The sequence below is a fragment of the Schistocerca nitens genome, chromosome 3, assembly GCF_023898315.1.
Source record: "Schistocerca nitens isolate TAMUIC-IGC-003100 chromosome 3, iqSchNite1.1, whole genome shotgun sequence".
Lineage (NCBI taxonomy): Eukaryota > Metazoa > Arthropoda > Insecta > Orthoptera > Acrididae > Schistocerca > Schistocerca nitens.
This window is the reverse complement of record NC_064616.1, coordinates 694,820,949-694,848,002: the sequence shown is the minus strand read 5'-3', so window position 1 is coordinate 694,848,002 and position 27,054 is coordinate 694,820,949. Positions and strand designations below refer to the sequence as shown.

General features: G+C 39.2%; 1 protein-coding gene across 1 annotated transcript in view; it reads right to left on the bottom strand.

Moving 5' to 3' along the window:
- Positions 1 to 326: 326 nt before the first annotated feature.
- The window catches only part of LOC126248664 (glutamate receptor ionotropic, kainate 2-like), a 542,085-nt gene continuing 515,357 nt past the window's right edge, over positions 327 to 27,054 (bottom strand). Inside the window, exon 19 of the transcript XR_007545524.1 lies at positions 327 to 464. The gene's annotated coding sequence lies outside the window, so the exon portion shown is untranslated. The remainder of the gene's footprint in view (positions 465 to 27,054) is intronic.

The following is a 27,054-nucleotide window of genomic DNA, read 5'->3' as shown; positions in this document are numbered from 1 at the left end:
AACATGTATGGACTGACCAGATTATCACCTACTGAGGCAGCCAAAATGCTGACAGCAAAGCAGTCCTGGTGGCCACAAACAAAGGCAGCATGTGGATTTTCCCATGCTTACATGCGTCGATTGTTGCTGTTGAACATACCCTCTTTTCTAAAGAATACATCATCCATAAAAAGTTCAGTGTTCAGAAAGTCTGGTTGAATGGCATGCCTTTGCAAAAACCACTGGCAGAATTCAGTTTGATGAAGAAAATCATGTGGGTTAAGGGTGTGAACCTTGTGAAGATGGTAGAAGTTTAAATCTTCTTCATGCCACACACACCAAACTGTGGAATGGCTTAAACCCATTTCCCATGCAACACACTGTGAGCTTGTTGAGGGTATGTTTTTGAGCAGCACTAATGCCTCCTCTTCAAGTACTGGTGTACACACTGTGCATTGACGACTGCATCCATCAGGCCTTCACACCTGTAACAAAAAATGAATACATAGGGTTTCAAAGTAGGCCTTAAATGCACATGTGCCATTATGAGAACATGCCAGTGGAAAATAAACCTCAAGAGAACCTGTCTCTCATAGGGACCTGTGGATGGCAGTAATGTGCATGGATCTGGTACTCTATGATTTGGAAATTGTCAAACGTACTAATGTAGAGCATCATGAGCGTTTCCATCTACCACCCCATAAGTGCAGTGCATGTCTGTCCTTTCCTCCCAAGAATAGTGCCCCATTCCCTGTCCTCTCCACACAGCAAGAAGCACAAGAGTGCTTCACCCTGTAGGTAGTGACTGTACTTCCTACCCCAACTACTAGTGAAGGGGATGCAATTGACCTTACAGATGGATGGGGATTTGAGAATCTGTTATTTGTTATGTTTACCAAGAAAATAAATATTTGTAAATTAAACAGTTTTATGCAGAATATTTTTCTGTGATGTCAGTCTGGTGCAGGAATAAGTAATTAAGGTAGTGCAGGTTGTCTTCTCTACCAAGATGTTTAGATTACAATCTTTTATGGTGGTTTATCAAGTTATGATAATTTGTAATTTGACTGCTGTAAATAATGGGACCACTGAGATGTCCACAAGTATTACTGTAGTGAATCTGTGAATCTGGACTAATTTTCAAGTAGAGGACACTGACAAGTAATGTCACAGGAGAGCACACAACAGTCTCATAAGAGGACATTTACCACATAAAATCTGCTGTAGTGAGATTGTTTAAAATAGTTTCAGGCAAGGTGGAGACAATAAAACATACTATGATATTCCTACATACAATTGAAAATTTATACAATGAATACAAGGTATGGCTACAAAATAACAGAACTGATGCTGTCACAGAGTAATTATAAATACACCAAAGGTAAACCACCAATAGATATTAGGCATGAAGCTTTCTCAGCCAAATGTGGCATCTCTGGAGTCTGTAGACAAATCAGTGTATCTGTGGCCTTTGTTTGTGTAGGAGGTGTTATTTTGTTTTGCCAGAAAAGTGGTAAGTGTAATAATAGAGTAACAAATTGTCATGAAGTTTCACATGAAACTTGGAAAAGCTGCCACTGAAGCTATCTGTTACTAAAGGAAGTATATGGCAAAGACTGTTTAATATGTATGTGTGTTTTTGAGTGGTTCAGGTGTTTCCAAGATTCCTAAGATGATGTTGAAGATCTTCAACATCAAAAACAGATGAAAGTATTGAAACAATTATTTATTTATTTATTTATTTTGTATTCCATTAATCCGTATTGTGATAAATCACAAGGATGTGGAATGAGTCATGATTACATACAACAGATATAATACACATATATAAAATGACAAAAATGTACCATAAGATTATGAATAAGTTTGTAGGTTAAAATCAAATCAAAGGTATAGCTCAAGTAATATAAAACAATACCTAAAAAGGAAATATAGTACATTTTCCAAATTAAACAAATAATACACATATATAAAATGACAAAAATGTACCATAAGATTATGAATAAGTTTGTAGGTTAAAATCAAATCAAAGGTATAGCTCAAGTAATATAAAACAATACCTAAAAAGGAAATATAGTACATTTTCCAAATTAAACAGTTAATGTGATCTATAGCAAACAAATTTTTATCAGTATAAAAAATCATTGCTTTATCTGTAGATACTCATCAAGAGAATAGAAGGAATTTACCATTAGGTATTCTCTCAATTTACATTTAAAAGTAGGTAAGACATTAATGTGATCTTTAATACCTGATGGAAGGGAGTTGAAAATTTTTGTGGCTGAATAATGAACACCTTTCTGAACAAGACTTAAATGTTTCAGATCCCTGTGTAGATCATTTTTAGACCTAGTATTATGATCATGACATTCACTATTAGTTTTCAAAAGAGATAGGTTGTTAGAAACAAAAATCAACAAAGAAAATATGAATTGAGAGGTAAGTGTTAATATTTGTAACTTATGAAACAGACTTCTGCAAGAATATCTTGGATGAACACCACTCATGATTCTAACAGCTCTCTTCTGTGCAGTAAATATTTTTTTGGCTAAAGGCTTGTTGCCCCAAAATATTATGCCATACGACATGATAGAATGAAAATAACCAAAGTAGGCAGCTTTAGTAGCGTCCTCATCACCAATGGGGGTGATTACACGCAGAGCATAAGTTGCCACACTGAGCCTTCTATGTAGGTCTAAGATATGCTCAGACCAGTTCAGCTTGCCATCAATTAGAATGCCCAAGAACTTAGATGATTCACAGTGTAGTATATTTTGGTTACCACAGTTTAAGTGGCATACTTCATTTTCTTGTTGAGATGTGTGAAATTGCATATACTGAGTTTTCTGAATGTTTAGAGTTAGTCCGTTGCACTTAAACCAGTGTAGGATGTCAACGAGTACAGCATTACATTTATTTTCTAGGTCACTGTTAGTTCGACTTTCAAGCAGAATAGTGGTGTCATCGGCAAAAAGAGTAAATTTACACTCGGTGTCTGTGCAAAGTGGGAGATCATTGATGAAGATAAGGAAAAGCAAAGGTCCTAGGATGGACCCCTGAGGCACACCACACTTTAATGTGCCCCAATCAGAAGAAATGGGACTATCATTGGCACCATTAATTATCACCTTCTGTTTTCTGTTTTGCAGATATGATTCTATCCATCTACCAATGCTACCTCGCAAGCCATAAAAATTAGCCTTATGTAAGAGAATGTTGTGGTCCACACAGTCAAAGGCCTTAGACAAGTCACAAAAAATTCCAATAGGTGACATTTTATTATTTATTGACTCTAAAATTTCATTTGTGAGAGAAAAAATAGCCTGCTCAGTTGATCTACCTTTTTGGAAACCAAACTGGTTTCTGTTGAGTATGTTGTGGCTGTTAAGATGTTCTACAATTCTTGTATACATTAGTTTCTCTAATACTTTTGAGAAACTACTTAGTAGTGATATTGGACGGTAGTTAGATAAATTAGTTTTGTCACCCTTCTTGAAAAGTGGTTTCACAACGGCAAGCTTTAGTCTCTCTGGGACAACACCTTGCTGGATAGACTCATTAAAAATGTGACACAGGACTTGACATATGTGGTCACTACAATGCTTCAGTATTTTTGGTGAAATGTTGTCAATACCAGTGGAATTTTTATTTTTTAAGGCCTTGATGGTATTTTTAACTTCAGTAATAGTAACTGGGGCAATACAAATTGGGTCATACGTGTTAGGGTTAGCTCTGTGTAATAAATGCGTAGCAGCATTTAAGGAACCGTTACAACCTACTTGTTCTGCTGCAGTTATGAAGTGATTGTTGAATATGTTGGAAACTGTTACAGGATTATGAATAACCTCATCCTTATAGCTTATCTCTGTGGTATTAACATTCTTGTTACTCTTGCCACACTCTCTCTTTATAACATTCCAAACTGCTTTTATTTTGTTCTCAGATTTATCAATTTCAGACTTAATATACAGGCTCTTGGATTTGTTTATCACCCTTTTTAAAATTTTACAATATAACTTAAAATGAGACCTTTCAAGGGGATCATTTGATACTCTTAGTGAGGCATGTAACTCCCTCTTAGTCCTGCAAGAAATTTTTATACCTCCAGTAATCCATGGTTTACTGGAAGAAACCTCATTGTTCTTTCTGACAGTTTTTTTTGGGAAAGCCATTTCAAATACAGATATAAATTCATTTAAAAAAAGGTTAAATTTATCATTAACATCTGATGTGCTGTACACTGGCTCCCAATCTATCTGTGACAAATAGTCGTTAAAGGCAGACACAGTTTCAGTGTTTATACATCTATAGGACCTATAGGTGTGGGAGATTTTATTGCACAAACTGATGTTATTTACTTTCAGAAGTTGTCCATCATGGTCAGACAGGCCATAAATTACTTTGCTCACACTAGCACTGTTGACTCTATTCTTGTCAATGAAAATATTATCTAGAAGGCTCTTGCAATTTTCTGTAACTCTAGTGGGCCAGGTAACCATCGCAGCCAAGTTGTAAGAATTCATTAAGTGGTCCAGGTCAGTTTTGAGGTTGTTATCAGTTAAGAAGTTGACATTAAAGTCACCTACAATTATTAAATTTCTAGTTTTAGAGAACAATTTGGTCAAAAGAGATTCTAACTTATTCATAAAGATGCAAAACTTCCCTGCTGGAGCTCTGTAAATTGCAAGCACAGTAAGTAACATGTCCTTTGCAGAAATTTCAGTCCTGCAAACTTCAAAATGTTGATCTACACAATACTTACTTAGATCTAAAGATTTATAAATGATTTTACTGTCTATATAAATTACAGCACCACCTTTCTCCTTACTTGTTCTGCAGTAGTGAGTAGCTAGATCATACCCATCAAGCTGCAGCCCATCAATTCCAACTGTTACATGATGCTCAGTAAGGCATAAAACATGAGGACGGTCAACAGTGTCCATGTCCCCTAAATTTACAGATAAAAACTCTAATTTACTTTTGAGACTTCTGATATTTTGATGAAGAATAATAAGATTCTTATAGCTACCTCTACTGTCCTTCTGCTGGTCTGCTTGTCCATTAACACCGTTGGTCCCCGTTGCACTCAAAACTGTGTTGGATACATTAAGACCTATGTCGCAGCTGGAGATTTGTTCACTAGATGTCGTTGGCAAGGTCGGGTGGGTGCTGGCCATAAAAAATCACTGTTTCTTTTTGGAATTCTTCTTTCTCTCTTAGAAAATCGGGGATTACCTTTTATCCTTGGAGATACTGCATCGGAATTATTTTCCAGTCCTTGAGGTTCTTTGGGTGGAACTTCATCATATGGTATTAATATGTCATTGGCAGTGACAGGGTGAGACACAGCTATACATCTGTTTCTTGTATTCACATTGGTTCCCTGTCTATCTTGGCATGAATTGGTTTCTACAGTACCGGTACAAAATCTGACCTTTCTTGCAGAGCTGGTTGTAAGTGTTTTTACTACATCACACCGTTTCCATGGGTTTGATACTGATGAAGCAATGTTCCTGCACAGTCTGAGCTTTCCTGTTTTGTTCAGGTGTAGTCCATGATTAGTGTAATCAGGCCTTTGCAAGAATAAATTGACATCAATTACTTTCACATTAACAAAATTAGATGACAAATTCATTATATATTCATTAAATCTGTACACTGTTTCGTTGACTTCTGGCTTGTCATAACAGTAGGGAACGGTGCATAACAATAGCTTTGTATGATCAAGTGCTGCAGTCAACTTTTCTAAGTCTGGAATAAAGTTGTTTTTCTTACGAATGTCATTTATTCCTGCAAGGATAATAACTGCATCGTCCGAATTGAAATCACTAGTAAGATCTGATGCCCCTTCAACTACACCACTGAGGCATGCATTTGGTTTAACAACAGATGATGTGTAGTACTTGGGTTTCAAAAATTCATTTAGCAATGATGCACAGTTTCGCCCATGACTGTCCGATAGTAATAAAATCTTATTCGTTGGCTGACTCTCAATTGGTCTTTTTGTCGAATTTTTAGGAACATTGTCTCGTCCTACCACCTGAGTAGATTTCTCTGTTTCATCAATTTTATCACTTAAGGCACTAAAACGGTTGCTTGTATTCAGATGATATAACTGCTGAGAAACGAGATGTTTTGGTATCTTCTTGGGCTGGTGACAATTTGTGCTCTCGTCTTGGGATTCACTTTTGTTCTGTTGACTTCTGGCAGACAATGTGACATTTTCAGCTTTCAGTCTTTGCAGTTCTTCTAACAACACGGAAATTATTTCTTCCTTGCTGTCTATAGTGCCCACTTTTACGCAATTATCACATTTCCATATCTCTTGTTTTGAGTCCACCTTTGCACAGTTATAATGATAAACAATTTTACACTTAAAGCACATAATACCTGTAACGACTTTCTTTCTGCATGAGCATAGTTTGCTGTTTGTTATTTCTTGAAGCGCAATTTCGTGGCTGTATGATGAAGTTGATGCTAAGCAAACACTGAGTTTCTCATTTTTTACTACCACCTTCATAATTAAATAACAAGAGATGCACTTCCCATCACTAAATACGTCGAACTTCTTACACTTCACACAAACTTCGGATTGTTTGCTTTTATTTGCGGAACTCATGCTGTTCTGTTTACCGATCGTCAACATGGTTTCTTTTTCACAGTTTATAGATGCATCACAGTTTTTTTCAGATACTTTTAACACAATATAACACGTAATACATAACTGGTCACAATACCAACCGACATTTCTGCAAAATGCACACTTTTCTTCAGTAAATTTACATTTATTACTGGAACTAACACACTCGCGAATTTCATTCGGCGCCATCAGTAAGTAATCTGATTTGATCTGATGGCAGTTGAGTTTTCAATTGATTTTGAAAACTGTAGGAATTGACAAAGAATGCTTAATGCATATTTTACATGATCAGTTTAACATGAGAAAACTTCCTGGAAAACTGGTACCTAAAATTCTTACAATCAATCAAAAGTAGCTCATGAAAATATATGTACTGACACTTTTAATACCATTGAAAATGATCCTAATTTTGTGGAAAGAGTGATAACATGTGACAAATCGTGGTTTTTCACTTATGGTCCAGAAACTAAGCACCAATCTGTGCACTGGAAGGACTCGTCTTCACCAAGAGTGAGAAAAGCTCAAATGAGGATATCAAGATTCAAAGTGATGATGATTGTTTTTCTATATACTCATGCAATTGGCTATCTTCACTGGGTTCCTGAAGGTTGAACTATTAATGAACATTACTACCTTGAGGATATTGCTCAAGTCCATGAGAAAATAAGAGAGAAACAGCCCAAATTGTGTAAGAACAAGTCATGGATACTGCATCAAGACAACACACCAGCTCATACCACATTGTCCGTTAAAAGGTTTCTGGTGATGTACAGCATCGCAGTGTTAGACCATCCACCTTATTCACCTGACCTAACATCATGTGACTTTTATCTATTTCCCAACGTCATATTGCATTAAAAGGAATAAGGTTCCAGGAATAAGATTTCAGTCCATTGAAGCAGTGAAAGAAAAAGTGTCACATGTCATCAAGGAGCTCACAGAGTAAGATTTCCATCACTGCTTCCATCAATGGAAGATTAGCATTGGAGTGTTGTAGGGATAGAGGAGAGGAATACATTGAGGGTGACAGCAACTAAATATGTCCGTTTTTGGAATAAAAAGTTTTACAGCAATAGCCTTATTCTTTTACAGCCAAACCTTGTATTTATGTTATAAGACTATGATCATGTAGGACATGTCAAGGTGTAAGCATTGCTCTAAATGCAATTTAAGTGATATCATAGGCAAAGAAACTTGCTGTTATTAAGGTAACAACTGTGCACATGCATCACTGACAAATTGTCCCAAATTATGCCAATGCTTCACGCAACTAATATTTTTATTTAATTTCTACAGATTGGTCATATGCTGGCAGTAGCAAGAATGACTGTTCTTTGACAATATAGACTGCTAAAATGAGTTCATTAAAACATACAAATATGAAGACATGAGATTACAACATTTTAAAAAATGGCACATTGCTGTGTTGATCAGGACTACAGTGAATGTTTTGGCAATTCTGAGTGAAGCCACACAGTGGTGTAGGGGTTACACACTCAGGAAGAGCAGTCTTCAAACCTTTTTCCAGTAATCCAGATTTTGGCTGTTCATGATATCTCTAAATGACTTGACTTAAATGGTTTCTTTGAAAAATGGCAGCTGTTTCCAATTGAGCCAGGTGTTCCATTTCTAATGACCTCATCATCCACAGGGCGTTAAACAATAACATTCCTTCCTTCATCTTGGTATTGGTTGTATGTTGCCATTGATCTGGGATTTACTGTGAGTGACCTTAGCTAAACAGGAGGATGGAATGGGAACTGTGAGGAGGCATGTCAAAGTTCAGTTGTCAGATGGTAGGGCTGTGTGTTAGGCATATAGATAGGAAAAATAAGCTCATTAAGTGGACTCTGGTGAAGCCTGAAGTAGTGGGAAAGATTATTATTATTATGCACTTGGATGGAATCTGGTGCAATACAATATGATTAACTTTGCATTGTTCAGTGATAGTGGGACTACCCAAAATTATCTCAATAGCAGAATGGAAAGTCGAATTGGTTGTTGTGTACATTGTGGGAACATTTACAATGATAAATTTTTGTGCCATTGTTCCACCTTGCATAGAGGAAGGCTCTTGTTAACATCTCAGTGAAACAACGTCATACGGAGGGTATCACAAGACATCTCAGTAACTTGGTGTCCTGGCACAAGAACAAGTATTCAGTGTGCTGACATTACAGGAGACACCACCCATGTTCTCTGAAAAGAAGGAGCTGTTACATATTACAGCACTGACAGGGCTTCTGGAGGGAAATCTGGGGCAAATGGTCTCATGATTACCCAACGATTGCACCTGTTATAACTTAGAGGCCAGCAGGACTGCCATTTCAGAAATACTATTTCACTATACTTGTATGTGTAGTGCCTAATTCAGAGTGCTTTATGCAGTCATCACAAGCTGCTGGCCAAGGGGAGATCAACATCAGCTGTTGAGTGGTGATGTAGCAAGCTGCCTCTGTTAGACTCTGTCTTCAGTAGCTGCAGGCCATTGCCTACATTAATTCTGGATGCTGCTGACTTTGTGCCTTTCCACCAGTGGGTCGCCCGCAGGATAACTGTAATCTGCTTCTGGTCACCTTCCTGGTGGACCTGGGTTTGAGCCTGGGTCATCTCGTTGTCCAGCCATCACTGCCTGAGTGACAAAACACTGTCATTGTTCATCACTCCATGTAGATATGTGCTTCTGCTGCCCACCATCACCCTGTGAGGCAGGCATTGACATCATCATCCATGCTGGGTATTGTTATTTGACCTCACCTGCCCTGGCAGTCTTCGTGCAGAGCAACAGGGACTGGCCAGCTGCCCCAGGACATGTGCTGCCAATTGGATGTGCACCACCCAGTTCCATTCGTGATTTAGTTCCACTGCCAACATGCTGACAGCAGCACTTTGCTGGCTACCACTGTCACCTATGCTGTCCTTCCAATGGGCCACTACTGAAACCAGCACGCTCCAGTTGTCAAAGACCACCTACGTCCAAAGGGCCACCTCTGAAGTACCATTGTCACTGCTGTACTTGTTATGAACTAAAGGCATTATTCGGCCTACACTGTTTTCATGACGGACCACGACATGGGACCACTGCAGCTACACCCAGGATGGTGAATTGTAGACAGCCTGATGGATCACAGCCAGGCACCACAATTGAGAGCACACCCCTGATCTCCACACAATTAAAGTATTGGGGAAGGTGGATGGGAGGTAATGGGAGTGGAATTCATTGGTATTAGATTTTAACTGTGTGTGTGTGTGTGTGTGTGTGTGTGTGTGTGTGTGTGTGTGTGTGTGTGTGTGGTCTTTAGCTTGTCCTCATGAGGCTGAGGAGGCTGCTGCAGGTTCATGTGAGGGTGGTGTGTTTGTGGCTGGAAAGATGTGGCTGCAGCTGTTATTGTGAGATGGATGTTGAATTGGTGCTGATGTCAGAAGTGCACATTGGAATTACAGTGGCTCCAAAGGAAGAAAGCTGCTGATTTTAGTAGTTAGACAGAGACTGGATATAAGACTGGAGATTCCAGATTAGCAGTGGAATGCATGGAAAACATGGGTAAAACAGATAGCAATATTGTGGAGAGGGTAAAGGAGTAGTAGAAAATTCAGTATATTTTATTAGCTGGATTCCCTGACAGAGCTAATAAATATGTGTCACAACTATTATTTAGGATTCTGACTCAGGATGGAGCCATTGCTACTTGCTTTCTTGAAAACACAAAATTACAAAGCTTCTTACTGATTACTGGCAAATTTTGAAGACAATCCATGGTTTTATACTAAAAGACAAATATCCTGGATGAAGAGACATAATTCTGAGAGTGTAGTCAGATTTTTTAAAGAAAAAAAAAACAACAAAAAATGTGAGTTTTACTACTGATCACCATTCAAGTATTTCACCACTCCTTGTTATATAAGTTTACAGATAGCAACACTGTGGCTAATGAAATAGTCCACATTAATCACATGCTAACAGTGACAGCAGAAGCAGAGTAATAATCAGTTCTCTTGAATTTTGTAGTTTCCAGTTCCTGTATTTCTGGTGCCTCCATTGTGTTTGTACCTTTTGTTCTGTGGTTCGCATGTGGTTAATATTCAGCTGCATTGAGTGTAATTTTGAATCCGAACCTGGTCCACAGTTACTGGTGACATCATTACATGGAATTTTCAAATCAAATTGTTGTCAAAATGGAAAGTTCACTTCTGAGAAGAATACATGGACCAGTTTCCAAGCATAGAACCTGGAACAAATGTACATGAGGCTTTTTGTGATGTGTATGGGCAAGTAAGAGCAACACTTACACTAAAAAGTACTGAGAGTTTTCTGTTATAAACAGTATAGAAAAATTTTACAATAATGAAAATTCTCTGTTGGGCCTAACCACTAAGGTAAGCTGTTTGGACCCTGTGCTGCTTGTACTTCATTGTTCTTGCACACTTTTATGATTCCTGTTCAGTCTACTGTTTGCATTACTATTAAATAATTGCACAAGCCAAAAGTAACTGATGACTAATTCAAGGATACTGATGTATTGATAGTGTATCTGCCATGTATACCTAACTAAGGTATACCCTAATAAACTAACATTGGATCAATGGGCCTAAAAATGTTAATTAGCATACTTGAGGCTAAATTCCAACTAATCTTGAATTATTTCATTACAGTTGTTGTACTTCAGTTGCCAGCGGAGGGAAATAAGCTCTGAGTGAATATTTTACAACCAAGAAACACACAAGAACTATGAATTCTGCTTCAACTTCCAAACAGTTGACCAGTTACTTTAGTGGTAGTCAAACAGAACTGAATAAAGTTGCAGCAGGAAAGCCACAGTTGCTATTCATGCTGTGAAACACCATCACTCCTACAGTTCTTCCTCATGTATATAAAAAATCATATATCAGATTTTTAGTGATTCAAAGGTAGCTGTTCAGTTTTCAAGTGCAAAAATTAAAACTGAGGCAATATCACTGTTCATAAAGTACACTGTACATAGTCTATCAAAAGTGAATTATGTCAAAATCAGTACAGATGCCAGTAATCACAAGCATATGAAAATTTTTCCTGTTCTGGCCCAATATTTTGATATTACAAAAGGCATACAATGTAACGTATTACAGTTAAATGAATGTGACAGTGAAAGCTCCAGAACACTGTCTGAGAGAGTATATAAATTAATTTCTGAATTCAACCTTGGCAATAAAGTTTTTTGCTTTTGGTTGGGATAATACTAATACTAACTATGGAGAAGTTGGAAGAAAAGGGGGAAACAATATAGACAGAAAACTTTAAAACAAACTAAACAGGTCTATAGCAGGGGTAGGCTGCCCAGTTCATATATTACATACTGCAATCCAAAGTGAAACAGATATGCTTTCACAAGATATTTAAAGCATAAGTATTAAAGTACCTAACCACTCTTCGATTTATGCTGTTCGTGTAGCAACACTAAAGCACTTTCATGATTTCCTGCATGTGACATGTGAAGATCTACTCAGGCATGTAAAACCTAAGTGGATGAGCTTCTTTCCTGCAATTGAAAGGTTGATATACATGTTTCAGCCCCTCTTAAACCATACTTCCTATCTCTGATATGTGTACCAGTCTTTTCAAGTCTTTTTTCCACTTCTTGTGGAGAAATTTATTTACACTTCCTGCATGTTCAAATCAGTCAACTTCAAAAGGCCACAACAGCAAACAGCAGAACATACACTGACGGGCTTCAAGCACACATGTTAACAGAAGAAACATACCTGGGTTATATGTTTATTTACATTTGGTATAATAGGGCAGACATTTGTGCAGCCTCTTCTCCTGATACTACTTGATCTAGTCTCATACATGTTATGTCATTGAAGTTCTCTTACAAGCTTTTTTCAAATGCTACAGAAAAAAGCATATGGTTCCATTAGAAGAAAATGTGAGAGTCATAATTCAGTGACTTTACTTTGCAACCACGACACCATGCAGCACAGTATAGATTCACCCAACAACATGCCAAATGGACCGCTCAGGATTGGCATCACGTTCTCTTCACCGATGAGTGTCACATATGCCTTCAACCAGACAATTATCGGAGACGTGTTTGGAGGTGACACAGTCAGGCTGAATGCCTTAGACACAATGTCCAGTGAGTGCAGCAAGGTGGAGGTTCCCTGCTGTTATGGGGTGACATTATGTGGGGCCGATGGATGGCACTGGTGGTCATTGAAGGTGCCGTAATGGCTGTACGATACATGAATGCCATCCTCTGACCAACAGTGCAACCATATCAGCAGCATATTGGCAAGGCATTCATCTTCGTGGTCGACAATTTGCTTCCCCATCATGCAAATCTTGTGAATGACTTCCATCAGGATAACGACATCATTTGACTAGAGTGGCCAGCATGTTCCCCAGGCAGGAACCCTATCAAACATGCCTGGAATAGATTGAAAAGGGCTGTTTATGGATGATGTGACCCACCAACCACTCTGAGGGATCTATGCCAAATCACCATTAAGGAGTGGGATAATCTGGACCAACAGTGCTTGAATGAACTTGTGGATAGTATGCCACATGTAGTACAGGCATGCATCAATGCAAGAGGACATGCTACTGGGTATTAGAGGTACCAATGTGTACAGAAATCTGGACCACCACCTCTGAAGGTCTCACTGTATGGTGGTACAACATGCAATGTGTGGTTTTCATGAGCAATAAAAAGGGTAGTAATGATTTTTGTGTTGATCTATATTCCAATTTTCTGTAGAGGTTGCAGAACTCTCGGAACTGAGGTGATGCAAAACTTTTTCTGATGTGTGTGTGTGTGTCTATACTCCACAGGCCACTATATGCTGTATAGCAGATGACACAATGTACCACTACTTGTCATTTCCGTTCCTATTCCACTCATAAATGGAGCAAGTGACATCTTTAAGATCCAGACACAAAATATACATTGACGCCAGTAGCATCATTCTGTGGTAAGCTGAAAATGCCTATTCTACAATTTTATCAATAGTGTTTTACAAAACGAGTGCCATCTTCCCTCTAAGAGTTCCCTTTGAGTTCACAAAGCATCCCTGTAGCACTTAGATGTTGATCAAATCTCTGGTAACAAATCTAGTAGCATGCTTCTGAACAGCTTCAATGTCTTCCTTTAATACAACCTGATGGGGATCCCAAACACTCAAGCAGTACTCAATAATGGGTTGCACTAGTGTTACATCATTTGGATGCTGTAATGCTCCAGCCATCTTTGAATGTACGATTGACAACCTGCTTTCACACCATAAACTGATTACATATCTTTGCTATTTAGATAACATTTTAATTTTTTCAAACATTTGAAGACTGTCTAAGCTGACTGACAGCCATGTTTATGTGTGTCCAAACTGCACCTGAATCCAAAAAAGTGCTTTTTCGTCATCCAAGAAATAAAAATCTTGGGGCATCTAATGCATGGTGATGGAGACCATCCCAATCCAGAGAAAATTACAGTAGGCAAAGATGTTCCAACTCTTTGACATGTTTGTGTGTGCTCATACTACTAGCAGTTCATAAATGACTTCAGTACCAAGGTACATTCCTTTCAAAAACTACTGTAGGGAGACGCCAAATTTTTGTGCAATGAGGTGAAAGAAGGAACTTTCCTTGTTCTTAAGGAGGCACTAACATCTTCTCCAGTTCTAGCCTTGTATGACAGGAATGGCAAGACACAACTTCACACTGACAGTAGCGATTTTGGCAGAGAGGCAGTTGTAACACAAATTCAGGAGATAGATTACACTTCCAGAGTACTCTCCATGTGTGAGAAAAACTACTCTACAACAAAAAAAAAGAGTGCCTTTAGTTATTGGTGAGACTATTCAGAAGGATCTGTTGGGTTGACTGTTGAGATTAGCACTGAAGCTTCAGGAGTATGATATCACAGTAGTATACAAAAATGGATCTGAACACAGGGGCATCAACTGCCTTTCTAGCAATCCTTTGGTAGAACACAGCAGTGTGGACAAAATCTCAGTCACTGTTGGATTAAATGACATTGTTGCTCAACAGAGTCCTCTGAGAACTTTGACAATATATATTTCTTTATGGAACTTCTTTTTGATTGATATATCATTCAGTTGGAATTCAACTAGATATGGGTTTGTTAACAGTCATGTGTCGTATTTTTTAGGTTAGCTTTTTAAATATTTTGAATTTTTGTTCATGTTGTGTGCTTTACGTAAATCTGTCAAGCTGGTCCATTTTGGTTAATTCTTTTATGTGCTGAGTAGTTTCCAATTTTTTTCTTTTGTTTTTGTATTTCTTTTCCTTCCCTACCCAGATTTTGGATTTCTCAATCATGAAGTGTGCTTTGCATAAATCTGTCAGTCTGATCCCATTTTGGTTAATTCTGTTACGTGCTCCTTTTTTCCCCCCTCCTTCACTACCCAGGCACTGAAATCCCCCATAAGTAGGCAATTGTATTTGTGTAGACACATGTGACCTGATGATGGAGTGCTGCTGCTGCTGCTGAATAAACAGTGACCCACTGTTTCAGAAATTCTCATTGGAGCTGATTACAGCAGTAGGGATCAAGAGCTTGTCAGTGGTCTTTGTATGGTGAAACTGGCAGAGTTTCACATTCTAGTTGTGTTATTACACCCTCCTCACTTTGATGAACATTAAACGTAGCCCCACCCATTGAAGCATCATTATTTTGGAGTGGGTCTTCTCCTTTCTTCAGTCATCCATAGTTGATATGTGACTCTGGACTGAAGCAGAGCTTGATACAGAGGGCACAGAGAATGTCTCTACACATTTGTCCTCTTCATGATGAAGTCATAATTGTCAACTTCATACATGACATTAGACAAGCAACAAAGATACAGCCAAAAAGTAGCATATTAGTAACTTTTCCAATAGTACCTCTTTCCACACACGTTTAAAAATCCATATCAAATCTTCATGGCCATATCTTACTGGCTGTTATTTGCCATTATAGAGCTCTTGGTCTTTTCTCTGAGCATCCTGGGTCCATATGTGAGTTTATACCTTGCTTATTAAGTCCAGGTGATGTGGGGTTCCACATAGTCATCCTGAGTATCATCTGGTTGATATGGGAACAGTGCTGTTTCAGCCTTGCAAAAATGTGGAGGCGAAAGAATGGTGTGAGACCTGTAGTATCTTGCTGCTCTGTATTGTATGCAGGTTTATCATCAACATGCATTAAGAACATATCTGCCAACATCTTATTAAAGCATTCTGTGACTCCATGACTCTATGGATGGTAGCCAATTGCTATCCTGTAGGTGATGTTGCAACAGGAAAGTACCTCTGATACTATTCTTGACTGGAAGTCTTTTCTTAGATCAGAGATCATCCATCACACAGGGTGCTCTGTGCTTCAAAATGATGCCTTATACAAGGAACTTTGCAGTTTCTGGAGCTTCACCAGTCAGCACAGGTTTGGTGACAGCACAGCAGGAGAAGTATTCAATGCAGACTACTATCTATTGAGTCTCATTTGTTGACTTTGGGAACCTTCCCAAGGGGCTGATTTCAGTTCATTGTAATGGAACTGATGCAAGCAGTACTGGTACCAGATGACCTGAATGTAATTCTGATACATGCTTCCCCTTCAAGTGGCTCACATAGCATCTAACAGACCAGTAGAAACCTAGCCAGTGATACCTGCATCTGATTTTGTCTGGAATCTTCACAAATCACAGGTTAGCAGATGTTGGAGCATCATGGAAATACATTATGATCACTGGCCGTAGATGAGCTGGGATGACAACCAAACATTTCAGCCCCACTGGATCATAGTTCCTCTTATACAACATTCCATTTATTAATTACCAAGAGGGCTGACACTGTGGTTAGCACTCTGGACTTGCATTTGGGAGAATGAGGATTCAAATCCCTGTCCAGCCATCCAGATTTAGGTTTTCCATTAATTCCCTAAGCTACTCCAAGCAAATGCTGGGATGGTTCCTCTGTAAATGGCATGACCAATTTCATTTCCCATTCTTTCATAATCTGAATTTGTGCTCCATCTCTAATGACTACATGGTCACTCAGACATTAAACTCTAATCTTCCTTCCTTTCTGTTTTATGAATTGGAATTCTCCTTTGGTCAGGTACTCATTATTCAAGTCTCTTATAGTTTCCAGCAGTACTGGATTTTCCCTCTGTTGAGCAACAATGTCATTTAATCCAACAGTGACTGAGATTTTGTCCACACTGCTGTGTTCTACCAAAGGATTGCTAGAAAGGCAGTTGATGCCCCTGTGTTCAGATCCATTTTTGTATACTACTGTGATATCATACTCCTGAAGCTTCAGTGCTAATCTCAACAGTCAACCCAACAGATCCTTCTGAATAGTCTCACCAATAACTAAAGGCACTCTTTTTTTTTGTTGTAGAGTAGTTTTTCTCACACATGGAGAGTACTCTGGAAGTGTAATCTATCTCCTGAATTTGTGTTACAACTGCCTCTCTGCCAAAATCGCTACTGTCAGTGTGAAGTTGTGTCTTGCCATTCCTGTCATACAAGGCTAGAACTGGAGAAGATGTTAGTGCCTCCTTAAGAACAAGGAAAGTTCCTTCTTTCACCTCATTGCACAAAAATTTGGCGTCTCCCTACAGTAGTTTTTGAAAGGAATGTACCTTGGTACTGAAGTCATTTATGAACTGCTAGTAGTATGAGCACACACAAACATGTCAAAGAGTTGGAACATCTTTGCCTACTGTAATTTTCTCTGGATTGGGATGGTCTCCATCACCATGCATTAGATGCCCCAAGATTTTTATTTCTTGGATGACGAAAAAGCACTTTTTTGGATTCAGGTGCAGTTTGGACACACATAAACATGGCTGTCAGTCAGCTTAGACAGTCTTCAAATGTTTGAAAAAATTAAAATGTTATCTAAATAGCAAAGATATGTAATCAGTTTATGGTGTGAAAGCAGGTTGTCAATCGTACATTCAAAGATGGCTGGAGCATTACAGCATCCAAATGATGTAACACTAGTGCAACCCATTATTGAGTACTGCTTGAGTGTTTGGGATCCCCATCAGGTTGTATTAAAGGAAGACATTGAAGCTGTTCAGAAGCATGCTACTAGATTTGTTACCAGAGATTTGATCAACATCTAAGTGCTACAGGGATGCTTTGTGAACTCAAAGGGAACTCTTAGAGGGAAGATGGCACTCGTTTTGTAAAACACTATTGATAAAATTGTAGAATAGGCATTTTCAGCTTACCACAGAATGATGCTACTGGCGTCAATGTATATTTTGTGTCTGGATCTTAAAGATGTCACTTGCTCCATTTATGAGTGGAATAGGAACGGAAATGACAAGTAGTGGTACATTGTGTCATCTGCTATACAGCATATAGTGGCCTGTGGAGTATAGACACACACACACACATCAGAAAAAGTTTTGCATCACCTCAGTTCCGAGAGTTCTGCAACCTCTACAGAAAATTGGAATATAGATCAACACAAAAATCATTACTACCCTTTTTATTGCTCATGAAAACCACACATTGCATGTTGTACCACCATACAGTGAGACCTTCAGAGGTGGTGGTCCAGATTTCTGTACACATTGGTACCTCTAATACCCAGTAGCATGTCCTCTTGCATTGATGCATGCCTGTACTACATGTGGCATACTATCCACAAGTTCATTCAAGCACTGTTGGTCCAGATTATCCCACTCCTTAATGGTGATTTGGCATAGATCCCTCAGAGTGGTTGGTGGGTCACATCATCCATAAACAGCCCTTTTCAATCTATTCCAGGCATGTTTGATAGGGTTCCTGCCTGGGGAACATGCTGGCCACTCTAGTCAAATGATGTCGTTATCCTGATGGAAGTCATTCACAAGATTTGCATGATGGGGAAGCAAATTGTCGACCACGAAGATGAATGCCTTGCCAATATGCTGCTGATATGGTTGCACTGTTGGTCAGAGGATGGCATTCATGTATCGTACAGCCATTACGGCACCTTCAATGACCACCAGTGCCATCCATCGGCCCCACATAATGTCACCCCATAACAGCAGGGAACCTCCACCTTGCTGCACTCATTGGACATTGTGTCTAAGGCATTCAGCCTGACTGTGTCACCTCCAAACACGTCTCCGATAATTGTCTGGTTGAAGGCATATGTGACACTCATCGGTGAAGAGAACGTGATGCCAATCCTGAGCGGTCCATTTGGCATGTTGTTGGGTGAATCTATACTGTGCTGCATGGTGTCGTGGTTGCAAAGTAAAGTCACTGAATTATGACTCTCACATTTTCTTCTAATGGAACCATATGCTTTTTTCTGTAGCATTTGAAAAAAGCTTGTAAGAGAACTTCAATGACATAACATGTATGAGACTAGATCAAGTAGTATCAGGAGAAGAGGCTGCACAAATGTCTGCCCTATTATACCAAATGTAAATAAACATATAACCCAGGTATGTTTCTTCTGTTAACATGTGTGCTTGAAGCCCGTCAGTGTATGTTCTGCTGTTTGCTGTTGTGGCCTTTTGAAGTTGACTGATTTGAACATGCAGGAAGTGTAAATAAATTTCTCCACAAGAAGTGGAAAAAAGACTTGAAAAGACTGGTACACATATCAGAGATAGGAAGTATGGTTTAAGAGGGGCTGAAACATGTATATCAACCTTTCAATTGCAGGAAAGAAGCTCATCCACTTAGGTTTTACATGCCTGAGTAGATCTTCACATGTCACATGCAGGAAATCATGAAAGTGCTTTAGTGTTGCTACACGAACAGCATAAATCGAAGAGTGGTTAGGTACTTTAATACTTATGCTTTAAATATCTTGTGAAAGCATATCTGTTTCACTTTGGATTGCAGTATGTAATATATAAACTGGGCAACCTACCCCTGCTATAGACCTGTTTAGTTTGTTTTAAAGTTTTCTGTCTATATTGTTTCCCCCTTTTCTTCCAACTTCTCCATAGTTAGTATTAGTATTATCCCAACCAAAAGCAAAAAACTTTATTGCCAAGGTTGAATTCAGAAATTAATTTATATACTCTCTCAGACAGTGTTCTGGAGCTTTCACTGTCACATTCATTTAACTGTAATACGTTACATTGTATGCCTTTTGTAATATCAAAATATTGGGCCAGAACAGGAAAAATTTTCATATGCTTGTGATTACTGGCATCTGTACTGATTTTGACTTAATTCACTTTTGATAGACTATGTACAGTGTACTTTATGAACAGTGATATTGCCTCAGTTTTAATTTTTGCACTTGGAAACTGAACAGCTACCTTTGAATCACTAAAAATCTGATATATGATTTTTTATATACATGAGGAAGAACTGTAGGAGTGATGGTGTTTCACAGCATGAATAGCAACTGTGGCTTTCCTGCTGCAACTTTATTCAGTTCTGTTTGACTACCACTAAAGTAACTGGTCAACTGTTTGGAAGTTGAAGCAGAATTCATAGTTCTTGTGTGTTTCTTGGTTGTAAAATGTTCACTCAGAGCTTATTTCCCTCCGCTGGCAACTGAAGTACAACAACTGTAATGAAATAATTCAAGATTAGTTGGAATTTAGCCTCAAGTATGCTAATTAACATTTTTAGGCCCATTGATCCAATGTTAGTTTATTAGGGTATACCTTAGTTAGGTATACATGGCAGATACACTATCAATACATCAGTATCCTTGAATTAGTCATCAGTTACTTTTGGCTTGTGCAATTATTTAATAGTAATGCAAACAGTAGACTGAACAGGAATCATAAAAGTGTGCAAGAACAATGAAGTACAAGCAGCACAGGGTCCAAACAGCTTACCTTAGTGGTTAGGCCCAACAGAGAATTTTCATTATTGTAAAATTTTTCTATACTGTTTATAACAGAAAACTCTCAGTACTTTTTAGTGTAAATGTTGCTCTTACTTGCCCATACACATCACAAAAAGCCTCATGTACATTTGTTCCAGGTTCTATGCTTGGAAACTGGTCCATGTATTCTTCTCAGAAGTGAACTTTCCATTTTGACAACAATTTGATTTGAAAATTCCATGTAATGATGTCACCAGTAACTGTGGACCAGGTTCGGATTCAAAATTACACTCAATGCAGCTGAATATTAACCACATGCGAACCACAGAACAAAAGGTACAAACACAATGGAGGCACCAGAAATACAGGAACTGGAAACTACAAAATTCAAGAGAACTGATTATTACTCTGCCTCTGCTGTCACTGTTAGCATGTGATTAATGATGTATAGATGATCTTGATCAGACAGTAAAGTAATGTGGACTATTTCATTAGCCACAGTGTTGCTATCTGTAAACTTATATAACAAGGAGTGGTGAAATACTTGAATGGTGATCAGTAGTAAAACTCACATTTTTTGTAGTTTTTTTTTTTCTTTAAAAAATCTGACTACACTCTCAGAATTATGTCTCTTCATCCAGGATATTTGTCTTTTAGTATAAAACCATGGATTGTCTTCAAAATTTGCCAGTAATCAGTAAGAAGCTTTGTAATTTTGTGTTTTCAAGAAAGCAAGTAGCAATGGCTCCATCCTGAGTCAGAATCCTAAATAATAGTTTTGACACATATTTATTAGCTCTGTCAGGGAATCCAGCTAATAAAATATACTGAATTATCTACTACTCCTTTACCCTCTCCACAATATTGCTATCTGTTTTACCCATGTTTTCCATGCATTCCACTGCTAATCTGGAATCTCCAGTCTTATATCCAGTCTCTGTCTAACTACTAAAATCAGCAGCTTTCTTCCTTTGGAGCCACTGTAATTCCAATGTGCACTTCTGACATCAGCACCAATTCAACATCCATCTCACAATAACAGCTGCAGCCACATCTTTCCAGCCACAAACACACCACCCTCACATGAACCTGCAGCAGCCTCCTCAGCCTCATGAGGACAAGCTAAAGACCACACACACACACACACACACACACACACACACACACACACACACACACACACACACACACACACACAGTAAAAATCTAATACCAATGAATTCCACTCCCATTACCTCCCATCCACCTTCCCCAATACTTTAATTGTGTGGAGATCAGGGGTGTGCTCTCAATTGTGGTGCCTGGCTGTGATCCATCAGGCTGTCTACAATTCACCATCCTGGGTGTAGCTGCAGTGGTCCCATGTCGTGGTCCGTCATGAAAACAGTGTAGGCCGAATAATGCCTTTAGTTCATAACAAGTACAGCAGTGACAATGGTACTTCAGAGGTGGCCCTTTGGACGTAGGTGGTCTTTGACAACTGGAGCGTGCTGGTTTCAGTAGTGGCCCATTGGAAGGACAGCATAGGTGACAGTGGTAGCCAGCAAAGTGCTGCTGTCAGCATGTTGGCAGTGGAACTAAATCACGAATGGAACTGGGTGGTGCACATCCAATTGGCAGCACATGTCCTGGGGCAGCTGGCCAGTCCCTGTTGCTCTGCACGAAGACTGCCAGGGCAGGTGAGGTCAAATAACAATACCCAGCATGGATGATGATGTCAATGCCTGCCTCACAGGGTGATGGTGGGCAGCAGAAGCACATATCTACATGGAGTGATGAACAATGACAGTGTTTTGTCACTCAGGCAGTGATGGCTGGACAACGAGATGACCCAGGCTCAAACCCAGGTCCACCAGGAAGGTGACCAGAAGCAGATTACAGTTATCCTGCGGGCGACCCACTGGTGGAAAGGCACAAAGTCAGCAGCATCCAGAATTAATGTAGGCAATGGCCTGCAGCTACTGAAGACAGAGTCTAACAGAGGCAGCTTGCTACATCACCACTCAACAGCTGATGTTGATCTCCCCTTGGCCAGCAGCTTGTGATGACTGCATAAAGCACTCTGAATTAGGCACTACACATACAAGTATAGTGAAATAGTATTTCTGAAATGGCAGTCCTGCTGGCCTCTAAGTTATAACAGGTGCAATCGTTGGGTAATCATGAGACCATTTGCCCCAGATTTCCCTCCAGAAGCCCTGTCAGTGCTGTAATATGTAACAGCTCCTTCTTTTCAGAGAACATGGGTGGTGTCTCCTGTAATGTCAGCACACTGAATACTTGTTCTTGTGCCAGGACACCAAGTTACTGAGATGTCTTGTGATACCCTCCGTATGACGTTGTTTCACTGAGATGTTAACAAGAGCCTTCCTCTATGCAAGGTGCATGTGCACAGTTGTTACCTTAATAACAGCAAGTTTCTTTGCCTATGATATCACTTAAATTGCATTTAGAGCAATGCTTACACCTTGACATGTCCTACATGATCATAGTCTTATAACATAAATACAAGGTTTGGCTGTAAAAGAATAAGGCTATTGCTGTAAAACTTTTTATTCCAAAAACGTACATATTTAGTTGCTGTCACCCTCAATGTATTCCTCTCCTCTATCCCTACAACACTCCAATGCTAATCTTCCATTGATGGAAGCAGTGATGGAAATCTTACTCTGTGAGCTCCTTGATGACATGTGACACTTTTTCTTTCACTGCTTCAATGGACTGAAATCTTATTCCTGGAACCTTATTCCTTTTAATGCAATATGACGTTGGGAAATAGATAAAAGTCACATGATGTTAGGTCAGGTGAATAAGGTGGATGGTCTAACACTGCGATGCTGTACATCACCAGAAACCTTTTAACGGACAATGTGGTATGAGCTGGTGTGTTGTCTTGATGCAGTATCCATGACTTGTTCTTACATAATTTGGGCTGTTTCTCTCTTATTTTCTCATGGACTTGAGCAATATCCTCAAGGTAGTAATGTTCATTAATAGTTCAACCTTCAGGAACCCAGTGAAGATAGCCAATTGCATGAGTATATAGAAAAACAATCATCATCACTTTGAATCTTGATATCCTCATTTGAGCTTTTCTCACTCTTGGTGAAGACGAGTCCTTCCAGTGCACAGATTGGTGCTTAGTTTCTGGACCATAAGTGAAAAACCACGATTTGTCACATGTTATCACTCTTTCCACAAAATTAGGATCATTTTCAATGGTATTAAAAGTGTCAGTACATATATTTTCATGAGCTACTTTTGATTGATTGTAAGAATTTTAGGTACCAGTTTTCCAGGAAGTTTTCTCATGTTAAACTGATCATGTAAAATATGCATTAAGCATTCTTTGTCAATTCCTACAGTTTTCAAAATCAATTGAAAACTCAACTGCCATCAGATCAAATCAGATTACTTACTGTTTCAATACTTTCATCTGTTTTTGATGTTAAAGATCTTCAACATCATCTTAGGAATCTTGGAAACACCTGAACCACTCAAAAACACACATACATTATAAACAGTCTTTGCCATATACTTCCTTTAGTAACAGATAGCTTCAGTGGCAGCTTTTCCAAGTTTCATGTGAAACTTCATGACAATTTGTTACTCTATTATTACACTTACCATTTTTCTGGCAAAACTAAATATCCTACACAAACAAAGGCCACAGATACACTGATTTGTCTACAGACTCCAGAGATGCCACATTTGGCTGAGAAAGCTTCATGCCTAATATCTATTGGTGGTTTACCTTTGGTGTATTTATAATTACTCTGTGACAGCATCAGTTCTGTTATTTTGTAGCCATACCTTGTATTCATTGTATAAATTTTCAATTGTATGTAGGAATATCATAGTATGTTTTATTGTCTCCACCTTGCCTGAAACTATTTTAAACAATCTCACTACAGCAGATTTTATGTGGTAAATGTCCTCTTATGAGACTGTTGTGTGCTCTCCTGTGACATTACTTGTCAGTGTCCTCTACTTGAAAATTAGTCCAGATTCACAGATTCACTACAGTAATACTTGTGGACATCTCAATGGTCCCATTATTTACAGCAGTCAAATTACAAATTATCATAACTTGATAAACCACCATAAAAGATTGTAATCTAAACATCTTGGTAGAGAAGACAACCTGCACTACCTTAATTACTTATTCCTGCACCAGACTGACATCACAGAAAAATATTCTGCATAAAACTGTTTAATTTACAAATATTTATTTTCTTGGTAAACATAACAAATAACAGATTCTCAAATCCCCATCCATCTGTAAGGTCAATTGCATCCCCTTCACTAGTAGTTGGGGTAGGAAGTACAGTCACTACCTACAGGGTGAAGCACTCTTGTGCTTCTTGCTGTGTGGAGAGGACAGGGAATGGGGCACTATTCTTGGGAGGAAAGGACAGACATGCACTGCACTTATGGGGTGGTAGATGGAAACGCTCATGATGCTCTACATTAGTACGTTTGACAATTTCCAAATCATAGAGTACCAGATCCATGCACATTACTGCCATCCACAGGTCCCTATGAGAGACAGGTTCTCTTGAGGTTTATTTTCCACTGGCATGTTCTCATAATGGCACATGTGCATTTAAGGCCTACTTTGAAACCCTATGTATTCATTTTTTGTTACAGGTGTGAAGGCCTGATGGATGCAGTCGTCAATGCACAGTGTGTACACCAGTACTTGAAGAGGAGGCATTAGTGCTGCTCAAAAACACACCCTCAACAAGCTCACAGTGTGTTGCATGGGAAATGGGTTTAAGCCATTCCACAGTTTGGTGTGTGTGGCATGAAGAAGATTTAAACTTCTACCATCTTCACAAGGTTCACACCCTTAACCCACATGATTTTCTTCATCAAACTGAATTCTGCCAGTGGTTTTTGCAAAGGCATGCCATTCGACCAGACTTTCTGAACACTGAACTTTTTATGGATGAGGTATTCTTTAGAAAAGAGGGTATGTTCAACAGCAACAATCGACGCATGTGAGCATGGGAAAATCCACATGCTGCCTTTGTTTGTGGCCACCAGGACTGCTTTGCTGTCAGCATTTTGGCTGCCTCAGTAGGTGATAATCTGGTCAGTCCATACATGTTCACTCAGTGACCGAACACAAATAGATATTTAATCTTTTTATAAGAAACTCTGCCAGTGTTGTTAGAACATGTTCGACTCAACATGTGATAGTGAATGTGGGACCAACATGGTAATGCACCTGCAAATGCATTTGGATGAAACCTTTGGTGAGAACTGGATAGAGCATGGTGGGCTGGTGGCATGGCCTGCATGTACCCCTGGCTTGATGAACATTGATTTTTGCTTCTGGGGCCACCTGAAATTTGTTGTCTATGAAACACCCATTGAGACTGATGAAGAGGTGATGGCACACATTATGGCAGCCTCTAATGCAATTTTCACTTTTACAGGAATGTTTGAAAGTGTGCAACAGTCACTCCAGCTTCATTTAATGGTTTGCATTCAAGCAGCAGGTCTTAATTTCGAGAACTTTTTGTAACTGTTTTCAAATAAAAGTTATAAATCTTCACGCCAGCTTCTCACTTACCTTGATGCTACAAATACATTGAAAATATTGTCCCGCAGACGTGCTGCTATAAAGGTACGGATGGCATGTTGTGTACCTACTCTCTTGCAGCGCACAAATCTGTTCAATGATGCATAGCACCATATGCTAAGGAATGAGGACATGGGTTGCTATGTGAAACATGCTTGTTATGACTTACTCTCATTTTCTGCATTCATTTCAGATACACCTGTATAAAATATGAAACCATTAAATATACACATCAAAATAAGTTTTGCAGCATCACCCTGGTTCCCAGAACTCCTACTGAAGATAGACGTTGACTGTGGATATTGTCTCACAGACACAGTCCTTTTGACTTTGTGGTAGGAAGAGCTCTCAACAAGGGAAGTGGCGAGGCATCTCGGACTGAACCAAAGCGATGTTGTTCAGACATGGAGATACAGAGATAGGAACTGTCGATGACATGCCTCGTTCAGGCCACCCAAGGGCTACTACTGCAGCTGATGACCACTACCTACTGATTATGGCTCAGAGGAACCCTGACAGCAATGCCATCATTTTGAATAATGCTTTTTGTGCAGCCACAGGACATTGTATTATGACTCAAACTGTGCGCAATAGGCTGCATGATGTGCAACTTCACTTCCAATGTCCATGTTGACATCCATATTTGCAACCACAACACCATGCAGCACGGTACAGATAGGCCCAACAAAATGCCAAATGGATCGCTCAGGATTGGCATCATGTTCTCTTCACGATAAGTTTTGTATATGCCAGACAATCATCATGGACGTGTTTGGACGCAACCTGATCAGGCTGAACGCCTTAGACACACTGTCCAGTGAGTGCAGCAAGGTGGAGGCTTCCTGCTGTTTTGGGGTGGCATTATGTGGGGCCGATGTACGGTGCTGGTGGTCATGGAAGGCGCTGTAAAAGCTGTACTATACATGAATGCCATCCTCTGACTGATAGTGCAACCGTATTGGCAGCATATTGGCGAGACATTCGTCTTCATGGATGACAATTTGCACACACATCGTACACATCTTGAGAATGACTTCTTTCAGGATAATGACATCACTC